We start from the raw sequence: 13,157 nt of genomic DNA on the forward strand, positions 1-13,157 counted from the left end.
ATTGGGCGAGAGGCGGGGTACGCCCTGGACTGATTGCCACTGGGCTTCAACCTAACCAAAGTCTGACTATACTATCACAATGTAAACTACATGTTTTGTAAGTAACCATGATGACGCACTGTAGGTTGCATGTCTTCTTTCTCTCCTGCACGTCCAAAACTCTTAAAATGCAGCGGCTTTAAATGACGTGTGTAAAGCTTACAATGCACAAACATGCATGCAAAATGTGATTTATAGTGGCATATTATTTCTACTTATGAGATCATGTTGCTAATTGTTCATAGTTAAAAAGCCCCTGTGAGACTGAAATTTATTGTGATTACTCTATATGACCTACAGAAGCAAACCAGACCATCAGCGACAAGAATGATTATTTCTTTATAGTTATTTTTAATGCCTGAAGCTACTGGCGGGGGGGTAGGTTCCAGACAAAGCGATTAACGGCACGCTGCCTTTGTTTACATTTTCCAGGGCAAATATTTAAAGTGAGTGATACATATGACAAATGTTAAAGAAAGCAGACAAAATGTCTGACAACATCAGCAAAGAGATAAGAGGTACGGCTTTGTCCACAGGGGGCGCCAAAGTCAACACAAACTGAAAGTTCCTCACAGCAGCTTTAAGTCAGTTCAACTAACACCCTCCTGGTGCTGTGAATACTAGGAAGCACACCTAATCCGCAACAGGAAATAGTCCCCTGTCAATACATTATTTACTCCTGTTTGAAAAGTATAACTTCCCAGGAGTTATGTGAGATTATTTTGCCTTTAAAGTGCATATTTATAGAAGTTTTTTCAGAGTGAATAGGATCTGTCGCTGACAGCCACAGACAGGCAGGGTAAGTTGTCAGAAACTCATCCTGCATCCACAAAACTTCACTTCCACCAAACTGAATCCATGACGTGTGACAAACTCTGTCATCAGCTGAAGTGCGGATTTGAAATTAAGAGGTGTCACACTTGTTTAATCCTACCACCACTACTTATATAAAGTCCTCAAAGTAAACCTGATTCCTCGCCTTCACATATCCATACACAGTGCAAAAATAGCTCCTCTCTCTGTAGCTCTATCTGTCATTACATTTAGCCTGGAATGGTTCTTTTTGATTCTCATTAAACTGCCCTGCTGGGCCTCTTTCCAGTATTTACATGGTCGAGTGTAGTTATCAGCCAGAGCAGGAAGGAGTTCTTTAAACAGACCGTGTAGAAGTAGAGGACAGGTTTCCGTGAAAACTTCAAACTCCAGAGCTCAGGTGCGGCTGCTGGTCCTAGAATAGCCCGGCTTAAGGAAAACATCCAGTGAATATTTTTCAGAAATAGGACTTTTAGGCAGTAGGGAAATTACGAAATCATGCCACGTTAATGACTCATTAGCAAGCGGTCAGTTGGGTTGATAAAAAGCATTAAAAAAAGCTAACATCTAAGAAAAAAGGGCATGACACAGCAGGTTGTTAAATACGGCTCAGGACAAAAATCTCATCCATATTTATTGGGATTAGGCAGCTTTAATACTTAAATTCAGACTTTTCTTAATTAACGGCGCTTAACGGGGACAGAAAACCTCGAGTGCTTTACACACTTTCACAGAGTGCAAATGACGTAAGCAAACACAAGCCTGCACATGAGGGCTTTTAAGTTATTTCACTTCATCGTCCCTCTGACCTCATTCTTCTTATTCTCATTGATCACTTTGCTCACAGTGCGAAGACAGATGACAACTCCTCCTCTTAATGTGGACACAAGGCATGTCCGTCACTGCACAAAAACAGCCCTGGTATGTCCTTGAGTGTTTTTTAGGAGGCACCACGTCCAAACGTCCAAAAGAATGCCAAAAGGAGGGGACGGGGACGGGAGAGGCGGGGGGATGTTTACACTGGGAGAAAAGAGCCGGGGGGGGTTTAATAGCGACAGAAGAGTGTCAGAGCAGTGTCTGTTTGAGCCTCTCCCGCCTCCGTCTGAGGCTGTGGGTGGGGAACATTTGTCTAACCCGGTTCTTATTACTGCCAGACAAAGAGATGGTCAAACAAATGACTTCACTCAATGGGTGGAGTCAATGAAGTATGTCAAACTTAAAGACGTCAGGAAGGAGTAAAGAGCGAGGAGAGTCGGAAAAAGTTTTTTTCTTACAAGAGTAAAGACTTTTATGACCTTTAAGCAGACGTTTTACAGTCGTCCTCTTTCTGTGAGTCTATCCATTTATAGATGAACCTAAAGTGACTTTTACAGCATGCTTGGTCTTTGCAGCAAGGCCTAGAAAAAGTGTAATTTCATGTCTTGGCAAATTTTCCAAGCTCCCAGAGCTCCCAGAGCATCGGACATCACGACAGGAAGCACGATTTTCCTCTGTGGATAATCCTCGTCGCAGCGAAGCCAACAACAACTCGAGCAAACGCTGAGGTCTCATATGCACCTCTAGCATTAAGAAACAACACAACAATAAAAGACAACATAAAGGAAAGTCATCTGTGACAGAGTTTACTCAGGGGGACAGCAATCGAAGATGTTAAAGGGGGGTATTATGCGAATTTCAAGCTTCCTATTTCACTCTGTGATACCTGTGGAGTAGCTTTGCATAATTTAAAAAAACTCACACTGGTTCTCTGTGCAGGCCCTCACACAGCCTCTGCCTGAAACGACTCACTCAGCTCTGTCCCTTTAAGAAACCCCACCCCTACAAGCCCACTCTGATTGGCCAGAAATTGTGACGTCACAAAATGCAACGTGTAGAAAAAAATGTGTGAAACCTGCCATTCACAGCAGCCTGCAGACTGAGCTGAGAAGCCTGGGGATTACTCCAACATACTTTTACCCACAGATTTTAAACTAAACCCACGTTTAGTCTGGACATCCAACATTGTAACATTATATGTATGTCTTAAAATGTCAAACAGCATAAATCCCCCTCTTTAACTTGGAGCACAACTTGTTCTTTAGATTTCTCTTGAGGTTGAGGCAATCATTCAAATATTAATATCAAATAAAAGGGCACGAAAACGAGAAAGGTGACGCTTATTAATCATAATTAGTTGAACTACAAATTATAGCCTCAATAAATCATGTTCTGCTGGTCCGTTACATTTCAAGTTTGACATTAGCCATTAATTGAAAGTCATTTAACTTGCATCCAAGAGGAACGCAAAACTATAAAATGTGTGCAACAGAAATTTTAATCATTGGCTCCAATAAAGACTGCAGAGTTAAGGTGTTATATACTGTACTTTTTTAACCTTTACTGCAGGAAAGAACAGATCTTTAAAGAGTGCCTTCAACTGTTCCACAGAAAAGTATCGGGCTGATAATGAGGTCGATTTACAACAAGGAGAAGAAGTCAGCAGAAGTCAATTAAAGTGATAAAGATTTCGTCTGATTATAGTTTGCAATCATCCCCACCTCCATTAGAATCAAGCTGTTTTGGCTGAAAGGGCGGCTGCTGCTCTAAGATGCTGAAACGAGAGAAAATCTTCCTGAAGGACGATATCAGTTAGCTAGCTGAGAACATCATTGAGCCAAATCTTAGAGATTATTGAACTAAACTGTTGAAGTGAAACACGCAGTGGACACGTAGCTGTCCCTAAAGCTGTAAGGTGACCCTGGAAAAGGGGTCAGGATTCATAAAAACTAGTTTGTAATCAACTTGGACGTGGGGGGTATTATGCTGTTTCAAATTTAAAGACATATCATGTTACAATGTTGGATGTCCAGACTAAACATGGGTGAAGTTTCAAATCTATAGGTAAAAGTTCCCAGGCTTCTCAGTTCAGTCTGCAGGCTGCTGCGAACGATAGGTTTCACACATTTTTTTCTACACGCTGCATTTTGTGACGTCACAAAGCGGGCCAATCAGATGAAAGTGGGCTTGTAGGGGCGGGGTTTCTTAAAGGGACAGCTCTGACTGAGTGGTTTCAGGCGGAGGCTGTATGAGGGCCTGCACAGAGCACAGTTTGTTTTAACTGTAAATAATGCTAAGCTACTCCACAGGTATCAGAGTGAAATATGAAGCTTGAAATTAACATAATACCCCCCCTTTAGAATAAATGGTAAATGGACTGTACTCTGGGCTTGAACCCCAACTTTCCGATTGAGAGACGACCGACTCTACCACTGAGCGACAGCTGCCCCAACGGTTTAAAGGGTTATTTCACTTAAGTTACTGGTTAAAGGCTTGATAAACACCTTGAAAATGGTAGTTTGAGCGAGAAATTAGCTGTAAAAGTTGTGCTCACTAAGTATTTTACAATGTTTTCCAACTTCAGGAACAATATGTCAGCATACAGTTTGACACTTATTGCAGCACTTTCAGCTTGACTGATCCGACTAGCATTGTAGAGCTAATAGGCAACGATTGCTGCACGGCCAAAACTCTCGTTGGAGTATGGAGCAAGTTGATAATGTAAGTTTTTATGCAATTTGGGTGAACTGACCCTTTAATATCGTTTTAAGTCCAAAGCAAAATATGCATAAGTACCATTCTCTCTCTTTTCCTCCACATTTCTGTCAATTTATCTCTTTTCCGTCTCCATTTTTCAAAGATTTTCAAAGAGTGCCTTCAACTGCGAACGCACTCTGTGGAGCCTCATACAGAGGGGAATGTTTTATCATCTCCATAACTCAGCCACAAATAGGAGCTGAAATGAAAGCTCTGTAATGAGGTTTGATCAAAACCCTGAAGCTCAATGAGACGTGGCGTGGAGTTGGCTCGGGGCCCGATGAGGGATGACAGCGCAGACAGCTCGCAGGAGAAACACCTGGTCAAACCTCCTTCGCACCTCCTCCCCCCTTCCCTCGACCTCTGCGCTGCTCGGCCACATGCCACCGGCCCAGGTGTGTTTCCACTGAGGCTCAATGTCCCGTGGCGGCCATCAAAACAGAGCGGCAGATTTGCATCAGCTAATACATGTGGCCCAGGTTGATCTGGATCTGTTATGTCTGGATACTGACGCAAGATAGCGGGCCAGCCAGCTAATCAAGTGGTCAAAATGTTAGCTTAGCTACTTATAAAGCTATCAGACAAATGGAGGCATATGGTCAGGAGCTACTGTGTGTAAAAACACTGCCAGCGCCTCATATGCTAGCACTTAGACAAATAGCCCGGCTGAATTAAGCTGGCAGTCGGAGCTCGGCCTAACAGTTAATAACAGTTTCCTTTGCTCTTGTGACAAATTGACAGTGTGCTACATCAGCAGTGTAAACTTGTGAGAGACAGTCTGACGCTGTCAGAGAGTGGAAAAGGAGCGATGAAGGATGAGGTTCAGGGGGCTCCAGGTGGGGTGCAAGGGTGGGAGCTCATTTGTCTTCCTGACGAGACACTCCGACCTGTTTACCTTCCCTCCAAGCGGGGAAAAAGAACGTGATGTACTCATTGCTGGAAGCAAGTCACAGCCATCACGAAACACCTGACTGGTTAAAAGTAGGGCTGTGGAAACTTTGGGGGAAAGTTAAAATCAAAATACACGTAAAATACATTTTTCTCAAACATGGTTTCTGTCATTATAGTTAGTTATTATCATGATGATTTACGTCCAAGTGTTCATTTTTCTAACAAGTTTAATTTTAATTAGTTATTTGATGCTGTAAAAAGGATGATTGACAGCTCTATTCACAAATCAGGCTCCTGCAGCCGATCTGTTCCGGATTAGCAGAGTAGAGGAGGAACGGCGAGAGGAGACGTAACTAAAACAATCACTACAGTCACTGAAGTTTACATATCTGTGAACGTCTGCTTCAGACCAACACAAGAAGCTGTTCTGCTGTTAAACACGCCGGAGTGTTGGATCTTTGCATTTTTTTCCCGGTAAGTTAAGTGTGTGTTTTGGTTAGCTGATGTGGCTACGGCGGCTCCACCTGCCGATCTCTACTGCGCAACTCTGGCTCCAAATGACGTCACCATCACAGGATGGCAGCACCTACCACGGGGGGTAACTTGGCTTCAATTTAGTACAAAGAGTAGATGGAGATGCGTCGTCCTTCTATATATACAGTCATTTGGTCTCAACCAGAGAGCAGCTTCATCACACTTTGTCTGAACTTCTGGGCACTCCAGACTCATTTTTTTCTGCAAAAGATATTTTAACCTGAATTCAAGTCAACCGTTTAGCTGTGAATGACTTTAAAAATATGTCTATTTAAATTAATTTTTCCATTTTCCTGTGCTTGCGCAGGCCAGCCTTTTCCAGATGTAAATCCACTCAACAGTGGAAAAAGTTAAAGCAATTCCAGTGGCGGTGTCTGAGATCTCCAGACAGGAAAACAGGCTTGTTAAGACAGTAAAGTACTTTAAATGCTACTTTATTTGCAGCGTGGTGACACGGCAGTCACTTACGGGCAAAGCTCTCAGATAACAAGAGATCACTATTTACTACAGTTTACCGCTCAGCCCGTGAATCTGTGTGACATGTGAGAGAGACGGCGTGTTTGGAGTTGCAAAGTGACGTTGATGTTGACTTTGAGGGGAGGAATGCAGCATCTCCCCAGTGGATAATTTAACAATCTGTTTGATCCAGTCAGCAAGCAGCACCATACATGGATACACGTACAGTAAATCTGATCTGTAATCAGCTACTTTTGCCTAAAGGTAGAATTAATCTGAGATCTCAGATTAAGACGTAGTCAGTGTCCATGGTGTGTTGTGCGAAAGTGACCGTGCTGTTTTCAAGTTCAATCCTCTCGTGGTCTGACCCGCACCACTCATCTCCCCCATTAGCTTAATTAGACACAGCCACACTCACATTAGATGGCCCCCCTCTCTCTTTTTTTTTTGCCTCTCTGCCTGAATGGCTGGCTGCAGTTCAAGGCACCACAAAAACACAGCTATGCAAAAACAAGCAGCTTTCCGAAGCGGGGGGAAACCATCAGTAAACAGCACACACATTAGGAACACTACAGTGAATATAGCATTCAAGAGCGCCTGTGGAATTTAAAATGACAGTGCGTGCAGTAATAACAACAAGCCGCATCTCGAGTCATGCAAGAATATTTAACTTGGAAAACATTTGTTTGTTTCCGCAGAGAAAAAAAAGAGGGGAATTGTTTGTTATGGCTGAGCATCTGTGTGTGTGAAAGTGTGTGTGTCCTCATTTGAGATTCAGCAACTCACCTTTCTTTCTGCCTCTCTGCCACAAAGTATGTCCTGACAGAAAAACCAGAGTGACACAACTCACTAAAACACTGTTGCTAATCCCGTCGCAGTCCGAAACTTTTTGCTCTCTCCCGGCAGATCTGCACACTTTCCCCTTGCTCCCCCCCTCCCCTCTCTTACTTCAGCACTTCCTGGGCTGCTGTTTATGCTCCAATCAGGCCATCCAAGGAACTGCCGTTGCCCCTCCACCCTCGGCTCTCCCTCAGCCAACAGCTATTGTTTGGCGGGGGCTTGTCACATGCAGACGTCTGCGTGAGTGTGCGTGTGTGTTCCGACTTGAAGGGGAATCTCCTGCCGCTACGTGAAATCTGGGTCTCCTCGATCAGGGGGAAACTAGAAAGGGAGCAAGGTTTGTAGGCTGAAGAAAACCACATGGATGGTGCTTCCTGCTTTTTCAAGCTTCAGGAAAAGGGGGGTAGAAGCCAGCGTCGAGTGAGGGTCGGGGGTGTGTCTAGAACTTTCTCTCCAAATCCAACAGCTTGTTGTTACAAACCGCAATGGGGCTCAGCCCGACGTAGCCCCCAGAGAGTCTAAAAAGAGCTCTGTCTCCAAAAGAAGGCGACTTTCCCAAAGCCTGCCAAAAGTTTTCTCCCAAAGCCCCGGCCTTAATTCCCTGTTTCACTTAAAGCCAGCCAAACTCAGCCAGGCCGGCTTTTTTTCCAGGCTTTTGGGTGAAATAAACGTAGCGGAGGTGTTACGGGGGGGGGGGGGGGGGGTGTAAGGTGAAAGGTGACGTGTGGGAGGAGACAGGTTGACAGCAGCACACTGAGCTTTTGTTGGCGTTGTTAACAGTTCAGTCATCGCAGGATGGTAACACCTTGTGGGTTGCGGAGGAGTTCAGGACAAACATGCAAACATGGAGACCTTCAGGGTGGTGTAACTTGAAACACTTGTGTGTTGACTTTCAAGATGGAAGTTTAGGAAGCAGAAGAGGTGGCCAAATTGAGGTGATTTGGCGTGCATTGGATTGAAATGCTAGCATTTTCTCCTTGAAAGGAAGAGGATAGGCTTAAAGGAACGGACTGCTCATCAGGTTTTAAGCAAACAGTTCTTCTGAATCTTTTATTTTGGAGGTAAAACCAAAAAAGAGAGAACAAAAACATCTGAATAATCCCAAAATGCACAACAAAAACTGGCCGGTCAACATTGAACTAATGGATGTTAAAATTCTCTCCTAAATAAGATAATCTGGAAGCAATCTCGGATCCCATCGGCTACAGTCTGACAACGATATAACCTCTGGGGACAATGGTAAACATGCCGGGCGTGTAGCCAGCGGTTAGCATAAACGACTTCCAGGCAAGACTTCCTTATCAGCGTGCTGCATTGTTTACAGAAAAAGAAACCGTTTTTCTTGTGATTTACTTTGATTAACAAATTACAACACCATGATGAAGATTTGTAAAAAGTAAAAATGAAGCTTTGTCAGGTCCTCAAGAGGAAAAAAATACTTTTAAAATGCTCGTTTGCTGAACGGAGGTCGGATCGTTTATTTCTGATGCATTCGAGGAAGTTGGGAAAATCAAATGCTGAACGGCAAGGGAATTTATCTTGAGTTCAATTTTAGATCTAACAGATTGTTAGCTGTTAGCATGCAGATGTCTGTTTATAGAGATTAATAAGAAGATCAATCGTCATCAGATCACGCTGATGGGATACGTTCCGCCTGCTTTTGCTCTCCTCATGGACAGTTTTTCCTGCATACGTCGCAGCCTGCTGCTACGTGATTGGTCAATAGTACTCAGGCTACAAGTGTAGTACAAACAGAAACCAGAACACTTGTCAGCCCTAAAATCCACATCCCTGCCTACAGATTCTATGTTTCTATGTAGAAACCCTAAATAGAGTAGGGATAGACCGATTATCCGGGCCGATATTCGGCATTTTGACGCATATCGGCATCGGCCTTTTTATTTATTTATTTATTTATTTTTATAAATCTGACGGCCGATAAGAGTTCATTTCTTTGCAAATTTTATTTAACTTTGTTTTATTTACTTTATAAAACTTCAGGAAGTTATTTATTTATTTGCTGCTGACCCTGGGAACTCCCTGCGCTTTTTGTTTGTTTGTTTAATAAACATATGCTTAAAGGCATTTAAACAAAGTTAAGTGTTGGAGTTTGTATTATTCAAAATTTTGACGCCAATATTTTCACTTTTACTGCAAATGAATATCGGCTCCAAATATCGGTTATCGGCCTCCTTGACTACTAATAATCGGTATCGGCCCTGAAAAAACTGTGATTTAGCATTGCACTTCTATAAAGTCTGTAGACTCAAAAAGAAACAAAATCGTCCAAATTGAAGCAGTGGAAGCTTAGATATCCTGATATTTGGCACCAGCAATGAGTAAATTCCTCAAAAAGGACTGGATCCTACATTTCCCATAATGCAACATCTTTTATTGCGCTCTCCATTAATGCTAAATAGCACAATCTTTCACGTAGTTTGTAATGCAGGCTTTCTGTGGGAGTCCACATGCCATTACAGGGTTTTATTTGCTCCCTCCTTTTTAGCGACAAAGCTAAAAAGTGCTAATGCTAATACAGTTCTCATTAAACTGGCGCTACTGTGAAAGACTCAAAGCTACACATCTCTTCTCTGAATGTGATTCCTTCAGTCAAGCCATCAAACCACTCGTGCAGATTTGTGTTGCCTCTGTGCCAGGTCGGACTCAGGAAACGAATCTAGATGTTTAGTCTGGGCACCATGTGTCGGAGCGTTGAGGCCGCTCTCCCCACGCAGACCCCATTTCTTGTGCACACAAGCACAGAAAACCCCAAACTGACAGACGCGACCTGGACGTTCACTACTGCGGGTTATTGTTTAGGGGGGCTCAGATGCACAAAACAGCGACACTTCAAAGCAGCAGTTACTACAAAGCAGCAGCAACATGAAAAGAGAAAATGTGCTCTGTCGCTCCCGCTGTGGCTCAGGTGTGTCAGCACGGAGGCTTTGTGCGTGAGCATCTATTTCTTATGCCGCTTTAATGACGCGGTAAAGAAGGAGAAAGAGATGTTGACTCAGAGCAAAGAGTCCATTATGGAGGAAATAACAGGAGGCAGGTGCAAGGAAGTGCAAACAGGGCGATATAAGTGTGTGAAACTGTATGTGCTCATGGATGCATTTTGTGCACGTGATGCCACGTGAAAAGGGACGACTTGACTTTGCTTTTTTCTGCATGAACAATGTAAACAGATCTCACTTCTAATCCCTTAGTGCTAAATCCTCTGTTGCTGAAAAGAGATCCAAACAAAAGGAGAGGGGAGACGAAATAAATCAAAACAGCCGGGATTTAACAGAGAGAGAGCAGGTGAGGATTACACCTGAAGCTATTCAGCGTGCAGCCGCAGCGTGATGTGCCAGGCTGCTATTGAAGAACTCCGCAGTCAAACGGTGAATGAGCCACCTGTGCGTCTTGGAAGAGACTGAAGTCGACTGTGCATGTATTATGCGTCTCGAGCAAAGGGAGTGAGATGACAGGCACTTTGCTTTCAGTGACACGAATGTCAGCAGATTCAGGAGGAGAGATTCAGGAGAGTCATGGTCTCAAAGACAGCTTCAAAAAGTATGTGTGTAAAATATGCACATGTGAAATACAGACAGATGAGTCAATGCCTGGGACAAAAGAAATCTGTTTTCTAATGACAACTTGTCATCTAGTTTATTTCTCATTGTTTTTGGATAAAGCAGAAATGTCTTCGGGGACATGCTGCTGAATGCACAAAATAAAACATTCAAATATGGCAGATATTATTAAGATATCTGAGGAAAAGACACACTTTTATAGACATTTTATCCAGTTATTATGAAGTGTATCGCTGCCACACTGAAATAAAAAAAAGGATCAGTATCATGTTATAACATAAAACCTATATGGCGAGATTCTGCTGTTATTGAGCACGGTGGATGATCTTGTGATAAGTAAGCGTACACTTTAAAGGACTTTAAAATGCACAGGGTTTTACAGAGCGATGTGAAGGTTGCGACGTTTCTCACTGATCAGCTGAAGCAGCAGCGTTTCCAGGGGGTGACCCCAGGTGCTACCCCAAGAACTATGATTGGCTATCTCTCCGGTCAAAGGCGGGGCTTCATTGGGCTTTGTTATAACAGTTATGTTTCTACTTTTACAATGACTTCTGGAGATACATCTTTTTGAGTCCTAAAATTTAGCGCCAAAGATTAATAAGCTGCTACTTTACTGTTCAGGGTCTATGGATGCCAGGTGCCAGTTTACACCCGAAGTACCTCTCATGGGGAGTTCAACTCCGCTGGAGACCAACGTGATAAGTTTCAAGTTACAACAAAGTAAGCTATCACGTTATAACAATTAGTTTTATTCCGGCGTGGCAGCAATATGCTTCTGTTAGATATATGGTTACACCTGCCGATATTCTCCAGGTATCACACATTGTTAAACAATGCTAACAGCTAAAATAGGCTCCACTTTTTGAACACTTTGATTCCCTTTTATGCATTTATTAAGAGTTAATATAGTCAGAAGCACATATAGGAACAATTAAATGTATTTATCAATAATAAAACATGAATTAATGACGCATCCATAACTATTTTTAACATTTAACACATGATTAATAACAGTTTTAAGTGTTAGAAACCATGTAATAACAATTTATATTGAGTTTAAAGGATGATAAAAACAATAAAAATCTCTATCTGCAGGTCCACTTGATATTTTTCCAGAACATTCACTCAAATCTTGTAGCCTTCATTAACAGATGGAGAGTGCTCAGCTGTCACAGAGGCTAAAGATGCTATTATATACTGTATATAACCGGCACCTACAAATGTTAAGAGGATAATAAGTACTTTTTATAAATATAATAGCGAAATAGTTTGTATGCATTTATAATGAAGTGAAAAAGGTTAGGTAATCCTGCAGAGTTTTCTCTTCAGTACCCTGACGTTAGTGGCCCACGTTAGAATCTGATTCACGTGGCATCTTTATATCAAAGAGACACAGCAAGTAAAATAAATAAATGTAAGAAGCACCAAAGGCCTTGGCTGCAGCCCACCTAGATCCCACTCTAGCCCCTGGACCAAACTGCCTTTTACATACATTTAGCCTCACATCATCCAAAGCCCCGGTGAGCTGCTGCCCTCGATTTCAAAGCCAGCCTCATAATTTTCAAGGGGGAGGCTGGAGAGTGTAGCCGATGGCCACGATGGCGCCACTGGTCCAGTGCGATCTCTGAGTCAGCGTCAAACACTCCAAAAGTGCATGAAAAAGAAATCCTACGTTATGCAAATGATGCACCATCACTGACACATCTGAGTCCGCAACGACACCTAACTTGATGTAGCAGCTCGGTGAATCTGCCTGCCATTACGGATGACAGGGGAGGAGACGTTAAACAGCCATTGATTAAATAAATTAATAACAGCCTGAAGTAATGAGAATGTGATGTGAGAGGTGTGAGATCACATGGGCGTCGGAGAGGCGAGTGTGGCACTACGAGGCCGCCTGCAACATTGACAGAAAGGAACAATGAGACATAACTCGCAGAGAACACAGCACAGAGGGTCAGAGGGGTCACATGACTGTGTTTCTGTCCGCCCGCCCGCCCGCCTGCCTGTCTGTCTGACTGTTGCTCTCTCCGTCTCTGGATGGGCCCACACACACACATGTGACGTTATCCGTGAAGATGTGGTTAGACAGATTACGTCATCCTTCTGTAGTGAAGGCTGGTCAGCGCTGATCAGCGTTGATATCAGGCGGAAATATCGGAAGAGACGTGACAGGGGTCAGCGAAGGTATCGGAGAATAACAAAGCAGAGGCTGGGAGCCAGGAAGGATCTGAATATCACAGACGGAGCAGTAAAAAGATACTTTGAGTAAATCAGAGACGGGCTGCTGTTACTGTCAGGACGCCCTTGAGTAAAGTTGTCAGTTACTAGAATGGGATTACAGGAGAGGAGAAGGTTGCATGATGCACAGAGAATGCTTTCTTGGCCTAAGGTCAAATGCAACTTGTTTTTCTTGGGGGGTGATCATGTTTA

At 43.2% G+C, this 13,157-nt stretch overlaps 1 protein-coding gene across 7 annotated transcripts in view; it reads right to left on the bottom strand.

The window, feature by feature from the left end:
• The window catches only part of LOC138595602 (sickle tail protein homolog), a 97,142-nt gene that overhangs the window by 67,743 nt on the left and 16,242 nt on the right, over positions 1-13,157 (bottom strand). The window contains exon 1 of one of the 7 annotated variants that reach the window (XM_069666923.1): positions 7,093-7,178. The exons of the other annotated variants lie outside the window; for them this stretch is intronic. The gene's annotated coding sequence lies outside the window, so the exon portion shown is untranslated. Of the gene's footprint in view, positions 1-7,092; positions 7,179-13,157 lie in introns of those variants that run through there. 7 annotated transcript variants of the gene reach the window in all.

This window comes from Semicossyphus pulcher, unplaced genomic scaffold (genome assembly GCF_022749685.1).
Source record: "Semicossyphus pulcher isolate SPU_LCO1_2020_fin unplaced genomic scaffold, fSemPul1.0.p SCAF_18, whole genome shotgun sequence".
NCBI lineage: Eukaryota > Metazoa > Chordata > Actinopteri > Labriformes > Labridae > Semicossyphus > Semicossyphus pulcher.